Source organism: Canis lupus, chromosome 7 (assembly GCF_048164855.1).
Source record: "Canis lupus baileyi chromosome 7, mCanLup2.hap1, whole genome shotgun sequence".
Classification (NCBI taxonomy): Eukaryota; Metazoa; Chordata; class Mammalia; order Carnivora; family Canidae; genus Canis; species Canis lupus.
Genome location: NC_132844.1, coordinates 51,376,817 through 51,399,739, shown reverse-complemented (window position 1 = coordinate 51,399,739; position 22,923 = coordinate 51,376,817). Strand labels below are relative to the sequence as shown.

The 22,923-nt window shown below is 38.7% G+C and overlaps 1 protein-coding gene across 12 annotated transcripts in view; it reads right to left on the bottom strand.

The window, feature by feature from the left end:
• KLHL31 (kelch like family member 31) overlaps positions 1–22,923 on the bottom strand; it is a 142,998-nt gene that overhangs the window by 25,904 nt on the left and 94,171 nt on the right. For 9 of the 12 annotated variants that reach the window (XM_072832617.1, XM_072832616.1, XM_072832618.1 and 6 more), the window contains one exon: positions 11,440–11,518. The exons of the other annotated variants lie outside the window; for them this stretch is intronic. The gene's annotated coding sequence lies outside the window, so the exon portion shown is untranslated. The remainder of the gene's footprint in view (positions 1–11,439; positions 11,519–22,923) is intronic. 12 annotated transcript variants of the gene reach the window in all.

The window sequence follows — 22,923 nt, the reverse complement described above, 5'->3', positions numbered from 1 at the left end:
ATCACTTCTACTACTATTCTTTTCCTATTAGTCTTTATTTTTCTCCAATTGCTCTGGTTATTTCTTCTCATTCTCCTTTTCTAGAAGAAGATTTTCTATGCAACTCTTGAAGGATAAGGGACTTCAGAGCTGTCCTAGACTCTCCTCAATTCTCAAAGCTGCATTTGGCAGATGAGCTCATACAGCCTTAAGTATCTCATAGGATACTTAAAATTCATTATTTCCAAGGCTTAAGTCATTTTTTCCCTTAAAATATGCTCTTTCTACAATATTCCCTTCAGTGGTATACAAGCCATCACTCATGTAGTTCTTTAAAGGGTGAACTTGGGATCATCATTTGCTTCTTCTTCACCACCCTGCACCTCTGTCTCCTAATCTCATTCACCATGTTCTTTTATTACATAACTGTAATATCTTTCCCACTGCTACCATGCTGATCCCAGCTATGATTACCTCTCACCTGGACCATTGTGAAATCCCCTGAAATGTTCTTCCTGTGTCTACTTGGGCTTCTTTCCAACCCTGTTCTTCACACAATGTAGCCAAAGTGATATTTTCAAATCTCACCATGTAACTTCCCTGCAGAAAATTCAATAGCTTTCCATTTCCTCAGGATTAAGTCCTAAATCCTTTTCTGGATAACTGTGCCTTTCAGCCACCTTATCTGTGTTTTCCTCTATGATATCTTCATGCTTCAGCAAAACCAGCCCTCTCCAAGTAACTCAAATATACAATAATCTCTTACCTGCCTTAAAGTAATTATACTGCTTCCAAGATGCTATTTCCCTTTCCACTTCACATTCAACAACCTGTCACTGAACTTAAGTACCATAAACATCAAAAGCTAGCAGGTACTTATTCTGTATCAGGTATCTGTGGTAGGTAGCTTCTAAGATGACTCCTACATGATCTTTGTCCCCTGGGATTCATAGCAGTAAATAATCTCTTAACTTTCAGTAACTTACTTATAAACAATAGAATACCTTAAAATTGAAGGGATATGATTACTATGACTCGATTACAAAAGATCCCAACTTCCACCCTAAGAGCAAATGTTCTCCTTTGATGGATTGAATGAAGCTCAGTGTCACACCTGAAATACCCAGGCAAGAAACAGCCAGCTAGGAAATGAAGGCCTTAGTCCAGTATCCCTCAAACCTGTGGGATCCTGCCAACTACCCCTGCATGAACTTGCAAGTGGATCCTTGATCCTTCCTCAGTTGAATGTTCAGATGAGACCTCAACCCTGGTGAACATCCTGACAAAGCACCAGAAGGTGGATAACACTGCTGCTGCCACCCCTGGTCAAGCCATTGGCTTGGAGATCAAGCACTGTATTGTTTGCCAAAGCTCAAGAGAGAGCTTCAATTAAAATCAAGGAGGACAAAACTACTAAGGATTAGCTTTGCCCTACTGTCGCCCTTGTTTCTGACACCATGGGTGGCATCCCTGGGTGGTGCAGCGGTTTGGCGCATGCACTGATGTTGTCTTTTTAACACATCAAATATCTGTCAGTTCAAATGTGTCATACATGGTGTTTGTGGCTTTGGCTGACATGAAGCTGTCTTGTGAGGTTTGCTTATCAACTAATGACTCAGAAATCAAATTGTGCAGTACTTTGTGTGGTACTTGGATTTCATGAAAGAAAGACCCTCATTGAGTTCTGCTTTGGTCTTGACCTACTGAAACTGTGAGATAATAAATGGATATTGCTTTAAGCTGCTAATTTATGCAGTAATAGTAACTAATACAGTACCCTTCTTTTTTTTTTTTTTACAGTACCCTTCTATGTGCTTTTCATGTATAAGCTAATATAATACAATATTTTTATCATATAGGATTCACCTTTTGTAAGTAAGAAAACTGAAGAATGGATGCCCGGATGGCTTAGCAGTTGAGCATCTGCCTTTGGCTCAGGGCATGATCCTGGGATCCAGGGTCGAGTTCCGCATTGGGTTGGGTTCCCTGCAGGGAGCCTGTTTCTCTCTCTGCCTATGTTTTTACCTCTCACTCTGTATCTCTCATGAATATATATATATATATATATATATATATATATATATATATATATTTTTTTTTTTTTTTTTTTTTTTTTTTTTTAAAGAAAACTGAAGGCTTTTTGACTTCTCTCAGAGCACATGCTGCAAAGGGATGGAGCCAAAATTTGGACCCAGGTTTCAAGGTCTATGCTTTTAACCACTTCATTTTGCACAAAGCAGTGACTGTATCTGATTTGTTTGTAACCATAGTCCCAATCAACAACACAGTGTTTGACATGTATTAGTGATCAATAATTGGTTTATTGATGACTTAAATTTAGAAAATTGTTAAATGAATGTTGAATAAATTTTTTGTTCATGCAAAGGAATTTTAAAAGAGTATTTTCAGTATAACTGTTTCTTTTTGGTCTCAAGGCTTTTTTTTTTTTCAATTTTGTGGTATGCAGAAATAGAACAGACTACATGCTAACTGACTGAAAATTAGAGATGCATACCAATAGCATTTTTGCAGAACTAGAACAAGCAATCCTAAAATTTGTATGGAACCAAAAAAGACTCTGAATAGCCAAAGCAATCTTGAAAAAGAAAAACAAAGCTAGAAGGATCAGAATCCCAGATTTCAAGTTATACTACAAAGTTGTAGTAATCAAAACGGTATGATACTGGCACAAAAACAGATGCATGAATCAATAGAACAGAATAGAAATCCTAGAAAGAAACTCACAATTATATAGCTAATTAATCTTCAAAAAAGGAGGCAAGAATATACAATGGGGAAAAGACAATCTCTTCAACAATATGGTGTTGGGAAAATGGGGCAGCCACATGCAAAATGATGAAACTGGACCACTTACTTACACTGTACACAAAAACAAACTCATAATAGATTAAAGATCTAAATGTGAAACCTAAAAGCATAAAAATCCTATGCACAGCAGGGACAGCAGGCAGAAAGTTATCTGACATAGGCCATAAAAACATCTTTCTAGGAATGTCTACTGAGACAAGAGAGATAAAAGCAATAATAAACTATTGGGACTATATCAAAATAGAAAGCTTCTGCACAGCACAGGAAATAACAAAACAAAGAGGCAATCTCCTGAATGGGAGAAGAGATTGCAAATGACATATCCAAGGGTTAGTATCCAAAATATATAAATAACTTATACAACTCAACAACACCCAAAAAACAAATAGTCCCATTAAAAAATGGATAGAAGACATGAATAGGCATTTCTTCAAAGAAGACATCCAGATGGCCAACGACATATGAAAAGATGCTCAACATCACCCATCATCAGAGAAATGCAAATCAAAACCACACTGAGATATCACCTTACCCTTGTCAGAATGGCTAAAATAAAAAACACAAGAAACTACAGGTGTTGATGAAGATGTGGAGAAAAAGGAACCCTCATACACTGTTAGTGGGAATGCAGACTGGAGCAGCCACTGTGGAATCAGTTTGGAGGATCCTCAAAAAATTAAAAATAGAATAATCATATGATCCAGCAATCTCACTACTGAGTATTTACCTAAAGAATACAAAAACACGAATTCAAAGGGATACATGTACCTCTACATTTATTGTAATATCTACAATAAACAAATTATGGAAGCAGCCCAAGTGTGCACTGATAGATAAATGGATAAAGAAGAGGCGGTATATGTGTGTATGTATATACAACTATATACTCACAATGGAATATTATTCAGCCATAAAAAGAATGAAATCCTGCCCCTTGCAAACAACATAGAGAATATGATGCTAAATGAAATAAGTCAGTCAAGAGAAAGACAAATACCAGATGATTTCATTCATGTGTGAAATTTAAGAAATAAAACACCTGAACAAAGGGGAAAAGAAAGACAAACCAAAACAAACAAACAAAAACAAAAACAAAAACCCCACACAAAAACAAAAACAAAAAAACCAAACAAACCCCAAACCAACAAAAAAAACAAAAACCTAGTCCCTTAACTATAGAGAACAAATAGATGGTTATCAGTTGGGTGGGAGAATGGTTGAACTAGGTGAAGGGGATTAAGAGTACACTTATCGTGATGAAACTAAGTAATATATGGAATTGCTGAATCACTATATTGTACACCTGAAACTAATACACTGTATGTTAAATATACTGGAACTAAAATAAAATTTAAAAAAATTTAAGTGTATTTCAGAGGGCAAAGGAGTGTAATATAAGCCTTATATAAGCCACATATATAACTTCAAATTTTCTAGAGGTTGCATTAGAGAATGGAAAAAGGGAACTGGTAAGATTAATTTTAATAATATATTTTACTGAACTCAATAGATCTATAATGTTTCAATAGACAATCAATCATTATAAAATTATGAGATATTTTACATTCTAAGTAAATACAAAGTCTTCAAAATCTGGTCTTTTATATTTCTGCTACATTTTAAGTGCTGAAATTTGGATTTGCCCTATTTCCAGTGCCCAATAGTTAGTATTGGACCCTGTGAGTATACGTGCAGTGCAGGTGGAAAGAAAATTTGGAAGAAAGACATAGCCTCTGGGAGTCAACAGAGTATCTCCTATCCCAATTACTCCTTCTGTTGCACACCTGAACCTAGGGCTCTGGAAACTGTTCAAAACAAAAACTGAACTTTAGGGAAAAAAGTTGTCTTAAAAGTTTTTCTTTGAATAGAACCTGGAAAATAAAGCATGACTTGTCATCTTAAACAGTAGCCTGAGAAGGGTTTGAGCATGTGCCTTCATGCTTCTAAAATTTAGGTTGCTTGAAGTATGCAGTTTGATTTCAGGCAGAAGACAGGAAAGTTTAGGGAACAAAATCGATACTTTATGCGTTCCTCCTAGAAGACAAGGATGGAGAATGTTGCACTTTGTATATAGTAAAGGCAGTATTGTAGGTCTTTGGCTGGGGCCAAAAAGGCCAGGAGACAAATAGGCACTGGAAAGTGATGTGGACACTTTTGCTTCCAGCCGGGAGATGGTGGGAGTCTTGAGGGAGAGGGGCTGAGTTATAAGATGTGAGCTACAGTCCGCAGGTGGGGGGCAGGGGAGCCAGTGAGGATGGAGCTGTTTCTGATGGCAGGGTGGCTGAGGGACCTGTAACAACAAAGGTGGTTAATGATCCGTTTTCAGCAGTTTGCATTTCTGCACCATAAATACTCTCCATGGCACAAAAGTTTCAGTAAAGGCTGCAATACATAAATATTCTGGGTGGGCGTTTTCAGTGGAAACTGATGAAATGCCACCCAGGTTGGGGCAGAACAAAAATGGGAAGAGAGCTATGGAGATGAGCTGTGAGGGACAGCTCAACAGAGCAGTAACTTGGAGTCAGAGGTGACATACCTGAACCTAGGGCTCTGGGTTATTCCCTGAAATCCTGGCGAGGACATGGAACTTCTCAATGGCTGTGACTTAGAAAGGTTAAGCCAATTTTATTTAAATATCAAAAAGGTTTGGAGATGTCAACTGACAGATGTCTCTCATTTTTATTATGGGAATAGTAATCTTTGACAGAGTTGCTGTTAGTTAGACTCTCTAAAACAAATGGAACAGCAGAGCTAGGAGAGTTCATATGCCAAGAATTTTCAGATAGTAGACATGAAACGTTGTCTTTTCAAAGTGACACAGAGGGATCTAGTTCATGATTTTATTTTTTTGAAGATATTATTTATTTGAGAGAGAGGGGGTGAACATGAGTGGGGGGCAGAGGCAGAGGGAAAGGGAGAAGCAGACTGCCTGCTGAGCAGGGAGCCCCACATGGGCTCGGTTCCAGGACCCTGAGCTTATGACCTGAGCCGGCTCTTAACTGCTTACCGACTGAGCCACCCAGATGCCCCATAGTTCATGATTTTAAACACATAGGTTTTAAGCAGAAAACATTGACTAGGTAAGTTCTTTGAACAGAGGTGTTCAAAGGTCCCATTAATTTCATCCTTTTGGAAAATAAACAAGAGGCCAATCAATGAAGTAAACATTTTCATGGAAACTGCAGCTAATTCATGAATTTGTACAGCCTATCCCAGTAACATCCAAAGATGCCAATTGTGCATAGACGGTGCTCAGAATAGTTAAGAAGTTCCTGACGCAAGAGGAGATTTGTAAGCCACATGCTGTGTTGTGACATTTTAAAGGTGGCAGTACTGTTTTGGTATAAAGACACACTTGTAAAGAGAAAAATAAATTCATCGCAAGCACTTCTAAAAATATGACAGTTTTCAAAACTCACAGCCTGCTTCTCCAATGATTGTAAGCGTACAGCCACTGAGGGTTGTTTTTAGATATCAAATAATAAAAATAATCTACATATGAAAGCTGAGGACTAACACCCATCTGGTGTGGCACTATTGCAGAGTCAACCCATCTAAAATGTAGAAGCCTCTTATTCAGGAAAGTGCTTTCCTGGCCACGGTGTTCCTGTGGCCATATTGAGTTAAAACGATATAAGTTTCTTTATTAACAGTGTTGGATGGTGTTTCTCCATCAATTACCTTCTTCTTGTAGACTCCTTCCCTGACCCGTCCACTTCCTCTTCTCCTACCTACCTCCAGGCAATGTTAGGTGACTCCTTCCATGTTCCTGTGATGCCATGGCTATAGCTGTCTCTCATGGCATTTACCACATTATAATAATGTGGTTTTCTCCTCTTTGACCTGGGACATCTTGGAAGAAAAGGTCCTTGCAGTGTCTTTTTATTTTTTTTAAATCTCTATACCCAGTATGATGACTGGTACATGGTCAGTGCTCAGAAAGTTTCTCACTCTAGGAATGACCCATTTGCTTGCATTAATGACCCACTAACTCTGGAATTAAGAAGATTTAAATAAGATTAAGCAAGATGCCAAAGATTAGTTTCTCATTAGTTGCATTGTCAAATTACCTTCAAAAGGTAATTAAAAGACTAAAAGTCCCTTTCACTCAATGCCCTAGATAAGTGATGACCTTGCTCTATCTTTCCTGCTGTGCTCTCCTTTTTCACCCAACCAGCTCTTCCATTAAAATACTTCTTTTCTGCCTCATCATGGTCAGAAGCTCTATCATTATGCAAGATTTAAAGAAATTGAAAGGAGGGATATGATGCCTTTTTGGTTGAGTTTCACCATTTTCATTCCTGCCTCCACCCCCCTTTTAAAAAGACTGGCAATCATAAAATCTTGAGACCATAGTGGCTTATGTTTATGCAAGTTGGGATCAATTATATGTTGTCTTAAAACAGCTTTAAGTTGCAAAAGTTATTTCTGAAAAGAAGAATTTATTAAAATTATCTTCTGAAATTTCGATGGCTATCCCTGGGTCTTCTCCAGCAACACAGTGACTTCATGCCATGTGGAAAACAGATGGAAAGAATAAGATGATCAAACCCCAGATATTATAAGTTCCTTATTCTTCCCCCATAGGAGGTCCCTTCACATCCTCACTCAATGCATTTTCATTCGTCACATATTTCAATCAAGTCAGTTCCAGATGACATGCACAGTGAGAGGTGGCTGATTGATCAGGATGGAGGCCAACTGTTGAAAACTTGGCACAGGAATTCCCAAATCATCCATTCTAGATTATTGAGGGTAGGGGCACTCATTTCTGAGCACCGTTGTGAGGACTTAAGACAATTGTCCTGGGGACCAAATTTGACCTGCCCAAGTGTTTTGTTCGGCCTTTACAGTGTTATTTTTTAATTTTATTGAACTAATATTTTTAAACAAAGGGGTGTCCACAGAATGATATATTGTTCCATAGGACAATTTCCATCAAAAGGTGGTTTCATGAGCAATCACATAGCCTGGCAGTACTGGGCCTGTGCATATACATGGGAACAAGAGCTGAAGCTCAGAGGTGATTGTACCTGGGAGAGAAGGCACATGTCCCCTGTGTGTCACTTCCATTGCCCACATGTGGTTTGCCTGGCACCCATCCTGGCTGGATCTCTCATTTTTGCCTAGTCACTGTAGACAACTGAATTTGCCACGAAGAGCTTCATATCATGGTCCATTTTCTAACTATCAAACCATTTACATTTTTATAGTGACAGGCAATTCTCCATTGTACCAAGAAGATCTTGCCTCTCCCCTCACCTAGAATTAGCTACTTTTATTTGTAAAAAAGCCCAAAGTATGTTCTATAGAACCTTCATTCCAAGTGATGTTAAAATTGGTGTTACAGGGCACCTGAGTGGTTCCATCGTTTAAGTGTCTGCCTTTACCTCAGGTCATGATCTCTAGGTCCTGGGATCAAGCCCTGCCTGGGGTTCCCTGCTCAGCTAGGAGTCTGCTTGTCCCTCTCCCTCATCTACTTCCCCCACTCATGCTGTTTCATAAGCTCTCTCTCTCTCAAAAAAAAAAAAAAAAAGATCTTTAAAGGAGCATGGTGGCTCAGTCGGTTAGCGTCTGCCTTCAGCTCAGGTCATGATCACAGGGTCCTGGGATTGAGCTCCACATCAGGCTCCCTGCTTAGTGGGGAGTCTGCTTGACTCTTTCCCTCTGCCCCCCCCTCCATTTATGCTCTCTCTCTCTCCACTCAAAGAAAAAATATTTTTAAAAAATCTTTAAAAAATTGGTTTTACATAAAAGAAAAATTTTAGTAGTCAGTATTTTATTCTTTGATCAGCAAAGATAAATTACTGCCTTTTTTCTTTTCTTTTCTTTCTTTTTCTTTCTTTCTTTTCTTTTCTTTTCTTTTCTTTTTTTTTTAGTGCAGGATGTCTTAGAGCCCTTAAAAGACTATTGTGCATTGTTGATCTCTATCAGGGGGATAAACATGTAGCCTTTTTTCCTATATATTTGACCACAAAACCTATTTTCATGGGACTACCCTTAGAAAATGCATATAGGAATTCTTAAGGACTTCTAAATTTTATGATGTTGTCTTTTACTGTTTCTGAAAAGTCAACTGGAAACAAGATACTGCAACTTGCTCCAAAATACAGAAATTGTGGCTGGGATGAAACTGGGTTGGAATCCCAGGATCCTATCATCAGTAGTAGTAGCAGGATGTATATGGAGTAAGCATATTGATCTCTAAGTTTGGGGATAAACAGACTTGGTTAAATCCATAGCAGTCGGGGAAGAAAGTGTGATCACCTTGATAAAGGAACAGCGATGTTAATGTAGAATCAATGATAGCAAAATACATTATAATGATAAAAATGGGAGGTGATAAGGAGATTAAGGAGGTAATTAATGGGGGTTTAGCCTTACTTTCATAAAAAGTGAAAGCACGACTTCCTCTGATGTTCTTATTTTACATAATACTATAATATATGTAACACATATTATAAGCATATCCATTATAAAATCAAGCCATATAACGGTTATGGTCTCATTTTTACTTCCTGTCAAAATTAAGTCCTAACAAATGAGAAATTAAAGGGAGGAAAACAAAATTTCCCACTATTATCATTAAATTATCATTATTAAAGACAAGCAGCCTTTTTTTTTTTTAAGATTTTATCTATTTATTCATGAGAGACACAGAGAGAGAGGCAGAGACATGGGCAGAGGGAGAAGTAGGCTCCATGCAGGGAGCCTGATGTGGGACTCTATCCCAGGACACCGGGATCACAACCTGAGCTAAAGGCAGACACTCAACCACTGAACCACCCAGGTGCCCCAAAGACAGGCAGTCTAGTTAGTAAGTCTCCTTTGGTACTCGGAATTTAATGTTAGCTGAAATATGGAGATTAATGTTTTGGGGCTAAGTATCTTCATATTGTTGGGCAACCATCACCACCCTCCATCTCCAGAAATTTTTCATCTTCCAAAGTGGAATCCTATACCCATTAAAAATAACTCCCTATCCTCTCTCCCTCCAGTCCCTGGCAACCACCAATCATTCTCTTCTTGCTTTTTAATGAGTGTATTCTTTTAAAGATGTTCTTTGGGGTAACACCTTTTACCTATCAGGGGGAATTCTGTTCTCAGGAGCTAATGAAGGCAAATAATTATTCATGATATTTTTGGTGAACCAGTAATGCTTTTGTTTCCAAAATGGTTAAGGTTTTATTTATTCACTTGGCCATTCACTCATTCTTTCAACAACAAATTGTTGCATCATGTCAGCCTGGATTTCCCTGAAAGCAGAGCCTGAGACAGGAGGTGTATTTGGGAAGTGATCCCAGGGTGGAGTGAGAAGCCAGGAGGCTGAAAAGAGACCGAGGGAAAGACAGCAGCACAAGGATGCATTGAAAAGTTGGCTAGCACTGTGGCTGGTTGCCCAAGCCCCCTGTACCTCTTGAGAAGCTTTCTGAAGTGGATCTCATAACTGTCCACACAGACCAAGAGTGGTCCCACAGGCATTAACACCATGGCCTATGGATTGTGTATTCTTGTGGGTCAAGTGGGTTCTTCTGGGATTCCACACCTTGGGCTGGAGAAACACTGGGGCAGGAAGAGAGAGCTATATGGGTTGGGCCCAATGAGGTACTGATAGATTATTCCTGCACCATGTAGATGAATGATTGCACAGAACTGGGGGCGGACGTAGTGGCTGGAGCAGGAGGTGAGAATAGGTGAGCTCCATATACACAGCACTGAACTAGGCATTGGGCTGGAGCGACAACAGTAAGCCAAGAAGGCATGGGCCCTTCCTCCTTGGATGTACAGACACAGATAGGTGGCAGCAAACAGGAGCATCGGGGCAGCTGCAGAACTGTTATGGAACTGTTATGCTGGATACTCATGACTTTAGACGATTATGCATGAGCCATCCAACCACTTGGGAATATTTGCTGGGCACTGTACAAGACAGATGAGTGAACACATGGAGGAACAAGAGGGTATAGGTCCAGCCTCATGAATATGGTGAGGAAGGCCATCACAAACAAAAAGTTCCCACCGGGGATGCCTGAGTGGCTCAGTCAGTTAAGCTTCTGCCTTCAGCTCAGGTCATGATCCCAGGGTCCTGGGACTGAGTCCCGCATTGGGCTCCCAGCGGAGAGTCGACTTCTCCCTCTACCCCTCCCCATTGTTTGTGCTCTCTTGCACTCTCTCACTCTCTCCCCGCCCCCAGGTAAATAAATAAAATCTTTAAAAAAAATAGTAATTCCCACCAAACAATGAACTACCATTATAACAGCTGCTCTGAACAAGAAGTTCATCAGATTTCAAGAGGCATAACAGGGGTTCTGGTAAAGTCAGTTGAATCAGGAAAGGTTGAATGCTTTCTTTATAGAAATGATATTTAATATGAGACCTGAAGGATGATACACTATTATATAAGCATTAATTGGCTATTAAAGCTCTGATGCTCAGAATACCCTGTAAATGATTACCTTTTTTTTTTCAAACTGCTCACAGTCCAATTGTGGACATGTGATGATTATGTAATCAAAAACAGACTAACTAGAATTAGATATAATGGAAACACAGGGAATGAGCCCGAGGAAGCTGGTGACGTTTTGGCATGGGAGACAATATTTGGCATGGTCCTGAAGGATTTGAACGTACCTTCCAGGTGAATCAGGTAGGATTCCATTAGAATGTGTTTCTCCAGTGGGTGGAGGAGATGGCAATGGAGTCATGAATCCTTAAAGAGAATTTCAAGTTTAGCTTTTACTTTTAGGATAATCTTTTTCAAGTTCATTAAGCAAACCTGGATTATCTGTGTGACCCGTCTTACCACTGGGCACCGCTTTACAATTTTACATTTTCAAATGCATTTGTAATCACAGGGTATCAAGAAAACAATGAATTATCTGTTGCCATGCAGGAATTCAGTATGTTGAGAGAGATTCTCATTTTAAGACAAGAAAAAAAAATTACCACCTTTTCACATGAAATATCCTTATATCTAAATGTTGGAGACTAATTTTTTTCAACATTGCCCACGGTAACAAAACCAAAACATATTATTTTGCGACTTCTACTCTGCAGTGTCTTTGGGCGTCAGAGTCATTAACAAGACATCACTATCCGCATAATGGTCACACAGTTTCTCCATAGCTAGAAGGGTTTGAAGGAAAATTGCTTCTTGCAGTACTGACCTTGAAAACTGTAACATACAAGGCTGACCCAACAGGACAAGGGCCCAAAGAAGAACTCAGCAGGAGGGAAGTAGGGGTCTGGCCCCTGGCTTGAACTCATACCAGGGAAGCTAGCTCTGGAGCAGCATGGGAGTGGGGTGACATCCATCAGGACCTGGCCATGCTAGCTTGGTGCTCTGCTTTGGGAAACGTGGTGGAAGGCCACCTCCTCATGGCCCCAGCAACTACATTTTTTCAGCACTGTGTTATCCTACAGGGCTTGGGGCCATGATCTTTTGGTAAAGTTCAAAGTTGTAGCATGGCACATATTAGTAAATATTTGGTCTGACATCTCTTTAATGATTATTCTTTTTTTTTCCTTTTGAAGATTTTATTTATGTATTCACAAGAGATGCAGAGAGAGGCAGAGACATCGGCCGAGGGAGAAGCAGATTGGGGAGCCCGCTGCAGAACTCGATCCCAGGACACTGGGATCACGCCCTGAGCCAAAGGCAGATGCTCAACCAGAGTCACCCAGGTGCCCTTGTGCCCTTTGTCCTAACCTGCTTGCCCTGGACCCAACCCTAGAGGGGATGAAAATACAGCTAGTAAGGGAGGCATTGAAAGAGGAAAGACATTCACCAGCCCTAATGGTCCCTGTGCCCCGACTCCCAAGATTTCATTCTTAGCCTAAATCAAGCCTCAGGGAAGGGGGGGGGGTGGAAATCAGAATTTTATGATTACACTAAAGTGATTATTTTAATTACTAAAACAAGTGTTTCCTTAAGACCAAAGGTGATCTCAGGACACTTCACATCCAGAGAGACTGGGAGAGCTGCTCGAGACTTGATATAAGGATAGGGAAAGAATCAGCAGACTCAGTGGGTACAAAGGAGAGGCTGTGGCAGAGACAATTTTTCTTTGGGCCCTGCTGAGTGCCAAGCCTTCTGTGATTAGGCCACAAGGGAAATCTTTCAGAGAGATGCCTATCCATACCAGAAACACTTTATTTTAACATATAAATAAATACTCATCCCCAATCTGTTGACCTAGCCAAATCCTCTGTGTGAGCACAGGTGGATGGATCCTCCTTAAACTAACCCACTAAATATCAGCTGTGAATTCGATTTTGATTTCCTTACTTGGACTGAACATTTTACAAACCTTGCAAACCAACTTGAATCTACCTATACAGGTATGTGATTTCTTTTGTCTTCTGCAGTTGTCTCACCCACACCCATTTTTAGACACTTGCATTTATTGGGTCTTTTGAAAGCCTCCAATTTAGTGTTTCATAGAAACAGTTTTCTTTTTGGGTTCATATTTCATTGGTTTACGTAATATTTAATTAAATCATGTAATTCAGTAACAAGTACTATTGGCATAAACAGGTTTGGGAACACACCCAGCAGCCTCTTGGTAAACACACGGTTGAACCTGTAAGAGCAGAAGCACACAGGTGAGCTGGAGAGTAGCCTCTAGCTTGTGTGTCCCGGACGTGGATCTGTACATCTCAGAGACAGAATGGAGAAGCACAGGATTTTCTGGTGAGTTGGTAAGTAGAGGTCTATGGGTGAGCCATCCACTTTCAAGGGGCAACGCTGGAAGTGACCAGCACTAAAAAAGTTACCATTCAATGAATCCTGGCTATGTGCCTGTTGGCCCCCTGAGCATGTTATACACAGCTTATTTGGCTTTCACAGATACTATCTTCCTATATTTTACAGTTGAGGAAAGTGGAGTTTTATGGACATTAAGTAATTTACTCTGAGTCAGTAAATGGAATAGTCGGCATATCTCTACGTGATGTGCAAATGAATCAGCTGGGGGATGTGGTTTAAGATGCATATTTTGATGGAGTGGGTCTGGGGTGGGCCTGAGAGTCTGCATTTCTAACAAGTTCTCAGATACCGTTGACACTCCTGGTCTGCAGTCCACGCTCTGGGTCCCGCAGTTCTACCCCAGAGATTCTGACTTACTTGTACTGAGATAGAACCAATTCATCATTGTTTCCTAAAAGCTTTCCAGGACACTTTTATATACAGAGTAGAGGCGATGAGTAGCTTGGACCCCAGTGAGAGCAGGAGAATTGGAGACATAGACTGATAGTTAATTTTGAATATTTCAGCCAAATTGAGTGTTTTAAAAAGACAAGAGTAATAAAATCTGAAACAATCTAAAAGTTTATAAAATCAAAGTGAAAAATCCCCATTCTCCACATAATATAAAGATTTTTTTTAAATCGAATTAAGCTATCCTTGCACACATTTATGCGAGAGTTTTTTGACATTACTATGTCATCAGCTTCTTCCATCATCGGTACATGCAGAGCTATTTCATCCTGCATTGTATCCTCTAGCATGGGTAAACTAGACTTCATCTCACTGATCTCTCACAGGTGTTCAGTCAATTCTAATTTTTCAGGTTTTTTTTTTTAAGATTTTATTTATTTATTTGAAAGAGAGAGAGAGAAAGAGAGAGCATGAGCAGCGAGGAGGGGCAGAGGGAAAGGGAGAAGCAGACTCCCTTCTGAGCAGGGAACCCAACTGCAGGAGGGCTCAATTCCAGGACCCCGGGATGATGACCTGAGCTGAAGGCAGATGCTTAATCAACTGAGTCACTCAGGTGCCCCTAATTTTTCAGCTTTATAGATGACACTTTGGGCACAAATCCATGGGTATGTGTGCAGATTGTTTTGTGGGATGGACCTCTAGATGTGGAATTATTGGGTTATTTAAATATTTATTCTCAAATAGACCTCCCCAAAGCTCATCACATTACATTCCCCTGTGTAGAAATGCCTTTTCCCCACCACCTTGCAACTACTGGGCATGATCAATCTTTTCAGTATTAACCAATCTAATGTCTGAAAAATGGCTCTCAATAATGCTTTAGTCTATATGTCATGATGAATACATGAGGATGAGTGTCTTTTAATATATTTATCAGACTTAAGTATTTCTCCTTTGGATTTACCCCTTTAACTCTTTGGTTGCTTACCTTTTTATATGAATCTTTTGTCTACTATTTATGCTATAATTTTCTTTCATGACTTGCAAGATTTATTTTTGTTTAAGAAAGATTTCCTCATCCCAAGATTATAAAAGAGATCTCTGTTTTTTCCATCTACTTACTTGGATAGATTTGTCATTCATTAATCCATCTGGTCATTGGTCAATATGAAAAATATGTATTTTACTTACAACTTGAAGTACATACAACTCTTACTTGGTTTCTTTTACTTCCAGAATACCATTCTCAGCACTATTTGTGGAGCATTGTCACTCCTGGATTTGAAATACCCCCGGATCATGTAATCCATCCCACACATGCAACCTGGTCTCCTCCTTAACATCTCTTTCTTTTTCTCTGTGACTACCCAAAGATGTTATAATTTCTGCAGCTTTATAGGACTCTTAGAAAGATAAATCTTTTCTTAGTTTCAAGTTATTTTAGTTTTTCTTCTTTTTAAAAATACATTTCTTCTCTACTTTTTCCAGAGGAATTTGGAATTCCCACATCATTTTCTAAAGCAAAGCCTATTTGGATTTTTTTTAACTGAAATTGTCTTTTAATACACTAATGTGGATTTTTATGGTATTTTTAGAGTACTTAATGTCTCACACAGAAACAAGGTATGTCTGTCCATTGATGTACATATATCAATACATTATATATATATATAGTATTTTCTTCACAAAAATAGCTCTTGCAATTTTTCGTTCAGTTTATTCCTGGGTGAACTATGTTTACGGTGACTTCCCTTTCCAAATCATCATTATAATTACTGACAATATAGGACAACTACTGATTTAAATATATTTATCTCCTAAAAACAAATTAAAAAAATACACTTATGTCCTAATTATCCATCTTAACTAGCCTCATAAAGCTTAAAAATTTAATCGACTGTCTTTAGAGCTATGGAGATTTGATTTTACCAGATCATTTGTTAGTTTATTTTTAAGTACGCAAGAGAAAAAAATTAGAAATGTAGAAAAAAATCACCCCAACAACTGAGGACAGCTATTATCATTTTACTTGTATCAATTTTCATTCTTTTTATTTGCATAGCTTCTGCCACATAATTATAATTACACAGTTTAATGAACTGGTGTACTTTTTAAAAGAGTAAGTGTGTTCAATATGCCAAAACTGTTTTGCTGACAGTTTGTTTTCTAAAGAACCACGTGCTTCTCACTAATGGGCAGAAATGCTAATGTAACTTCTGCTACTGAGATTATTGAGTTCAGTTCCTTCTTTCGCTGCCAGCCTGGCTTGCTGGCATTTATACTAGCCAATTATAGTTCAGCGTCATGGAGCCCTCTGTCCCTTGCACCACACATAGCTGCTGACCTCACCATACACTCAGCCACTCCATTTCAGGCCTCTGCCGGATTCACTCTTACTATGGGTTTATAATTCCATTTGAAAAGCTGACTAGGTCATGACATAATCAAGGATTTCTAAAGAATTTGTTCAAGAACCATTTCTCACATAGCTCTTATTGACATAAACGTATATGTGGTTTGGCTTCGGATGGCTTGATTTGTTTCTCCTTCTGTATTACTTTAAATTTGATTTCCTCATTTGTGCATTTTGTGACCTATAGGGATTGCTCATTTATTCCCTCAGCTTTCTGCTCATTGCCCTTAACAGTAAGGATTTCCTTGTCCTAATTATATAAAATAGGAGTCCTCACTTTCATCCCCCTGGTCAGATTCATCCTTAACATATACAGGGCTGGAGCGAGAGTGTGAAGGGAGGCCCAAGTGTTTTAAAAGCCCAGCAGGGCTTCAGGTACACACATGTGATCCCCCTTCCCCGCCCAACCACCAGTCAGCTTACTCCAGCTCTTTCCACACTCCCTCCCCAAAAGCCACCTTGGACATCCTTGGGCCTGTAGGTTCACACACTTGATTTTTTTCTTATACAATGATTATGTGTTTCTTGGACATGCTACTTTTGTGGCTTAAAAAAACCCCAACTATATCTCTTTCTCATTATTTTATCTAGTTAATTGTTGCTTATCTAGTTAATTTAGTAGAGATTTCTAGCCACCTTCCAATAACTCTTTGTCCTTCTGTTCTACCCTTTCTTTTCCAAGTAGATTACCTTTTTCAATTCTCTTGGTCACTGAACCAAGTTCTGGCTAATGGAATGGCAGAAGTTGGGTGTGGGAGTTCTAAGAAGTCTCCTTCCTAGGGGCACCTGGGTGACTCAGTCCATTAAGGAACCAATTCTTGGTTTTCGCTCAGGTCATGATCTCAGAGTCATGAGATGGAACCCCACATTTGGCTCTGTATTCAGCATGGAGTCCCCTTGAAAATTCTCTCTCCCTCTGACCCTCCACCCACTTGTACTCTCTCTACAATAAATAAGTAAAATCTTAAAAAAAAAAAAAACCAACACAAAAGAAGTCTCCTTTCTAGGACTGAAAGAACAACGTATCTTTCATTTTGAAAAGGATGTCCTTATTCAGGGTAAAGGATTAGCTTCGTCTTTGTTTTCTCCTATGGTTACTATTCTAGTTAGGTATCCTAAGTCTTTTTGAACTAATCTTAATTTATGTGTCTCTAGAAAACTATCTGAAAAATTATATGGATTTTTAAGTTTATTGACTATTGTATGGTTTACAAGTTGTTTTATTCCCTACTTAATTTATAACTATCAACTATTTTATTCCTAATGTCACTTACACATTATTTCTCTTTTTTGGTGTGATTGTTTGCCAGCATAGATTTAGTAATTTTACTTCTCTTTTCAATTTTTCATTTTTTAAAAGATATTTATTTACCTATTTTAAGTAGGCTGTATGCCCAACCCCAAGATCAAGAGCTGCATGTCCTACTGACTGAACAGTCAAGTGCCCCTCATTTTTTCTTTTCCTTTTTTTTTTTTAAAGATTTTATTTATGAGACACACACACACACACACACACACACACAGAGGCAGAGACACAGGCAGAGGGAGAAGCAGGCTCCATGCAGGAAGCCCGATGTGGGACTCGATCCTGGAACTCCAGGATCATGCCCCAGGACGAAAGCAGGTGCTAAACCACTGAGCCACCCAGGGATCCCTCAACTTTTCATTTTTAATTGCTATTCATTTTTTCTTTAGATTTCTCTCATTTGAATGGTTTGTGCCTTTATCTGCATTGTTTCTTTCCTATATTATCTTTTTTCTTTGATTTTCTTTGTTATTTTTTGGTTTCTTGAGTTTTGTGCTAGATTCATTTATTTTCTGTTTTCCTTATTTTCTAATATATACACTTACAAGCCATACATTTTCCTTTAAGCATAATTTGGTTACATGAAATACAGATGTAGGACACTTAGCAAGTTCTGGCACATGTAGGCATGACTTTTTAAAAGTATGCTTTCATGTGTCACATAAAAAGTCTTTAAAATTAAAAGAACTGCTTAAATTGTTATCTTGACTAAATATTTTCCTAGTCATATTTCTATATATATTTACATTTCCTATAACCAAGTTAAAGAAAAAAATCCTTTCAAAATATTTATTTTGTATGCTTTTTAAAATTAAAGGCTTCTTTTCTTTTAAAGCAGTTTTAGTTAGGTTCACAACAACACTGAGAGGAAGTTACAGAGATTTTTCTTTATGTCCCCTGCCCTCACATATGCCTACCTTTTTTAATCAACATCCCCCAGCAGAGTGGTGCATTTGCTACAATTGATAAACCTACACTGACAAATGGTAAGCACTAGAAGTTCGTAGTTTACATTAGGGTCCATTCCTAGTGTACTTTTTATGGGGTATTATTTTTTCTACAGAATATTTGTTTTTTTTTTTTTATTATTTCTTTTTAATCTTGGTTGCTTTTTAGAGTTACCCAGGAAGCTCGATATCTGATACCAAGGCTTCAACCCAAATTATACCAGAATCTTTAAGCATTAGATCCAGACATTGTGCATTTTAAAGCTCCCCTGGTGTTGGGGCACCTGGGTGGCTCAGTTGGTTAAGCGCTTGACTCTTGGTTTCAGCTCAGGTTGTGATCTCAGGGTCTCAAGATCAAGTCCTACATCCAGCTCTGCACTCTGTGTGGAGTCTTGCTTGAGATTCTCTTCCTCTCCCATTGCCCCTCCTGTCTTCCCACCCCTCTCAAATAAATAAATAAATCTTAAAAAAAAAAAAAAAAAAAAAAGCTCCTCAGGTAGTTCCCAATACAGTCAAGGCTGAGATTCACATTAATCTTCACTTTTGGTCCCATCTTGACTATTTATAAGCTACAGCCATTCAGGACTACTAAAAGTTTAATAAAAATGAATGGATATAACTGTAATGTGGAAATTTTAATACTTTGTGTAACACTCTGGCAATATTTGCTGATTGACATTGGAAATCCATAACATGTAATTGAACATTACTCTAAATGAGTATTAATAAGTGAGTTGCCTCAGCAATTTGGTGGACTTATCATAGGGACAATAAATTTAAAGGGTAGATAGATTTTCAGACTAGTTCAGGAAAGCCTATAGGACCTACAATGTAGCTGAAACAGTTATTTGAACAGAAATGTATTAGGCACAATTGAATTAAAGACACTGTTTCCTTGAAGACTGATGATCAAGTAAAATCAGTTCTAATTAGAAAACAAAGAGACGGTAGGATTTCCCAAGGTACTATGTTATTTAATTATTTTCCTAGTCTTTGAAAGGGGCATCTTTATTGTTGTACAAGCAGAATGGTTATCTATAGCTGAGAAATTGAGGATTTCAAGTCCAGCTTGATATCCACTGTTTAGATGAATTTGGGCAGAAGAGTATAAACTCTCTGAGCCCTAGTATTTTTAAATGCAAAATGAGGACAATATCTTGAAGGACTTTTGGAGGTGAAATGGCGTCTAGAAGGTGCTGGGTAGATGTTTTCTATGACACTGCTAGCCCTGCTTATTTAACATTATATTAAGCCTAAGGCATCATCTTTTTTCTCTGCCATAGTGATATCTCCAGGACTATTCACTAGCCGTGATGAATTAATTGTATAACCAAGAACGAAGAAAGAAATGCTGTGGTAGTTGGTGTTGATCTCAATATCAGCTAGGGTTACTTTTTTAGCTGACCCTGGAGAAGGAGGCATTGCACAACCTGACTTTCATCTGTGCAGGCTCTTTTAATGTGAAAAGTCCAATTACACTCCTCTGTGAGCTCTTGTGCTTATTTATTTTTTGTAAAAGTTTGTATAAATCTTATAAGGCATATAGACATGCATTTCTTTCTCTGATTATTTTTCTGGCCAGTTTGGCTTCTTGGTTAATATGCCTAAAGTAGCTTCCCCCACCCCACTTTTGTGTTGCCATGAAAAGGAGTCATTCTGTCAGTAGAAAACTTATAGGGGTGCCTGGATGGCTCAGTTGGTTAAGCCTTTGCCTTCAGCTCAGGTCATGATCTCAGGGTTCTGGGATTCATCTGCGTCAGCCTTGTCAGGCTCCCCACTCAGCTGGGAATCTTCTCCCTCTCCTTCTGCCCTTCTCCCTTGCTTATGCTATCTCCCTCAAATAAATAAATAAATAAATAAATAAATAAATAAATAAATAAATAAATAAATAAATAAATAAAATATTTTTTTAAAAAAGAAACTTATATACCAGCAATGGAGTCCTAAGACTATAAAGCTGGATAGATTTCAGGAAAATTGATTCCATCCCAGAGCCATTGTAGATGTTCCTCTAAATTAAAAGCAGAATAAGGTAGAAAGGAACTGTTAATTTGTATTTGTACCTGAGATTTATAAGAGAAACAGAGAGTTAGAGCCCTTCTTAGGGACTGAATTATGGTTATTCTAGTATTGGGTTGCAGTTTGATTGTGGAATGTAATGCTCATGTACAAACCTGGTGCCAATTTACATAGCTAATGAGCTTTACTGACCTGATTGAATAGTTGTGACAGAGTCTGTACGGAAAAGCCTAAAATATTTACCCTTTGGTCCTTCGCAGAAATAGTTTGCTGGTCTGGAAAATCATCAGGCAGCTCAGAGTAAAAAAGGCTAAGATTACTGAGAGCCTAAAATGTCTCAGCACTGCCACAGAGCTTTGCTCACTCAGCATTTCATTTAGTCCCAGCAAGTGAGCAGGATCAGAGGTATTTTCCCTTTCACAGAGGAAAAAATATTGGTTCTCAAGACAAGTCAAAGTCTGCATGGCTAGAGAATGTGAGGCTTGAATTACAGTCCAAGTTAGCCTGACCTCAAAGTTCCTTTATTTCTTTCAACAATATTTCTTCCCTCTGGATATGCAATGTCAAAAAAAGGAGTTCAAGTTCTGAATTTATGTACAACGAGGTGTGGCCCAAGGTCAAGAACACTAATAGCAACATTCAAGTGAAAGGAGCCATGAAGAATGGAAGGCAGGGTCCTGGACTCATGTTATAAATGATACTGGAATCTTGGTGAAGCAGCAAGCAATCATTAGAATGTGTCTTCAAAAAGCCTGAGGCTTGGGCTGTGAAGCAGGGGAGGCAACATTTAGAGCTCTCCTGGGATGCTTCAGCTTCTAATCAGACTGGTCATCAGTGTCACCCGACATATCAGGAATTAAATTCTAATCACTGCATAAAATTCTGTTTTGATCATAGCTAAATATTTTCCAATCATCTTTCTGATTTCCCTATCACGTAACAAAAACCAGCTGGGGAATATAGAAATGTCTTATCAATGGCAATGATGCCACTGCTGAGATAGGGCAGCTGCCCAATCTTGGCCTCAGTGGGGACCTGGACTTTAGTACAGTCATTATAAATCCAAGGTCTGAAACTGAACGTTGCAGTCCAAGGAACAATATTTTCATCAGTTCACCTAGTTGTGATCAGGACTTAAAGGGCAGATTCATATCAATAAAAGCCAACTGACTATCACCAGTTGATAGCAGAATGGAAGAGAATGCTCATGCCTATTGATCATGACCCATATCCTCTGGATCCTCTGGATGCTATCCCTATTTTGCATCCTTCTTCATTGGACGTAGACCTCCATATGTCTGTAACACGTTCATTACTGGTTAGTGTTCTGAAATGCTCTAAATAAGGACCCTGCAGTCACATCCAGGGTTGATGGTCTGGTTTCCTCACTTTCAAGCCCTATGACCGGGACAGGTTACTGCCTAAATCTCTTTCTTTCTCTGTTTCATACTTAAACTGAGAATAATAATAGTAACATAGTTAAAATGAAGCTAAAATGCAAAGGTGCCTGAAAACAATAAACAGAAAGCCTGGTACAGAGTATACATCTTAAAATACTTATTTGCCTATGTATTTATTTTTTAAAGGAGGACCCTCTTCCTCCCACTTTAGCTTTATCTGATGATGACTATTTTCTATAACATTAATTCTTATCAATCTTTGAAATTGGAGCTAAATTTTCTTGAACTTGTCTCTCAAAATTAGAGAGGGTGTCCTATGTGTCTGGAGGAATGTCATGCTTACCTTCCATCCAGATAAAGAATAGCATTGAGGGGCGGTCGTTTTGTGCACATTATCTCTCACAGTTCCACCAAATGGCTGCTATGCTTGCAATTCCTCATGAATGGAGACCAAGGTCAGTGATTAGAGGCTATATATGAGAATATTAACTTTTGGGGGTTGGGATTATTATTTTCTTTTTACCATTTTCCACATTTTTCTGTATTTCTGAATATTTCATGATGAGCATATAAATAAATATATATACACACACACACATATATGTGTGATCAGAAAAATAAAAATCTATTTACAATTTAAAAATAAGAAATTTTCCCAGGTTGCAACCAGTAAGTGGGATAAGTCGGTGTTAAACCTACCCCTCCTAGGGCAGCCTGGGTGGTGCAGCAGTTTAGTGCTGCTTTCAGCCCAGGGCATGATCCTGGAGACCTGGGATCAAGTCCCACATCGGGCTCCCTGCGGGGAGCCTGCTTCTCCCTCTGCCTCTCTGCCTCTCTCTGTCTCTCATGAATAAATAAAAAATAAAAACAAA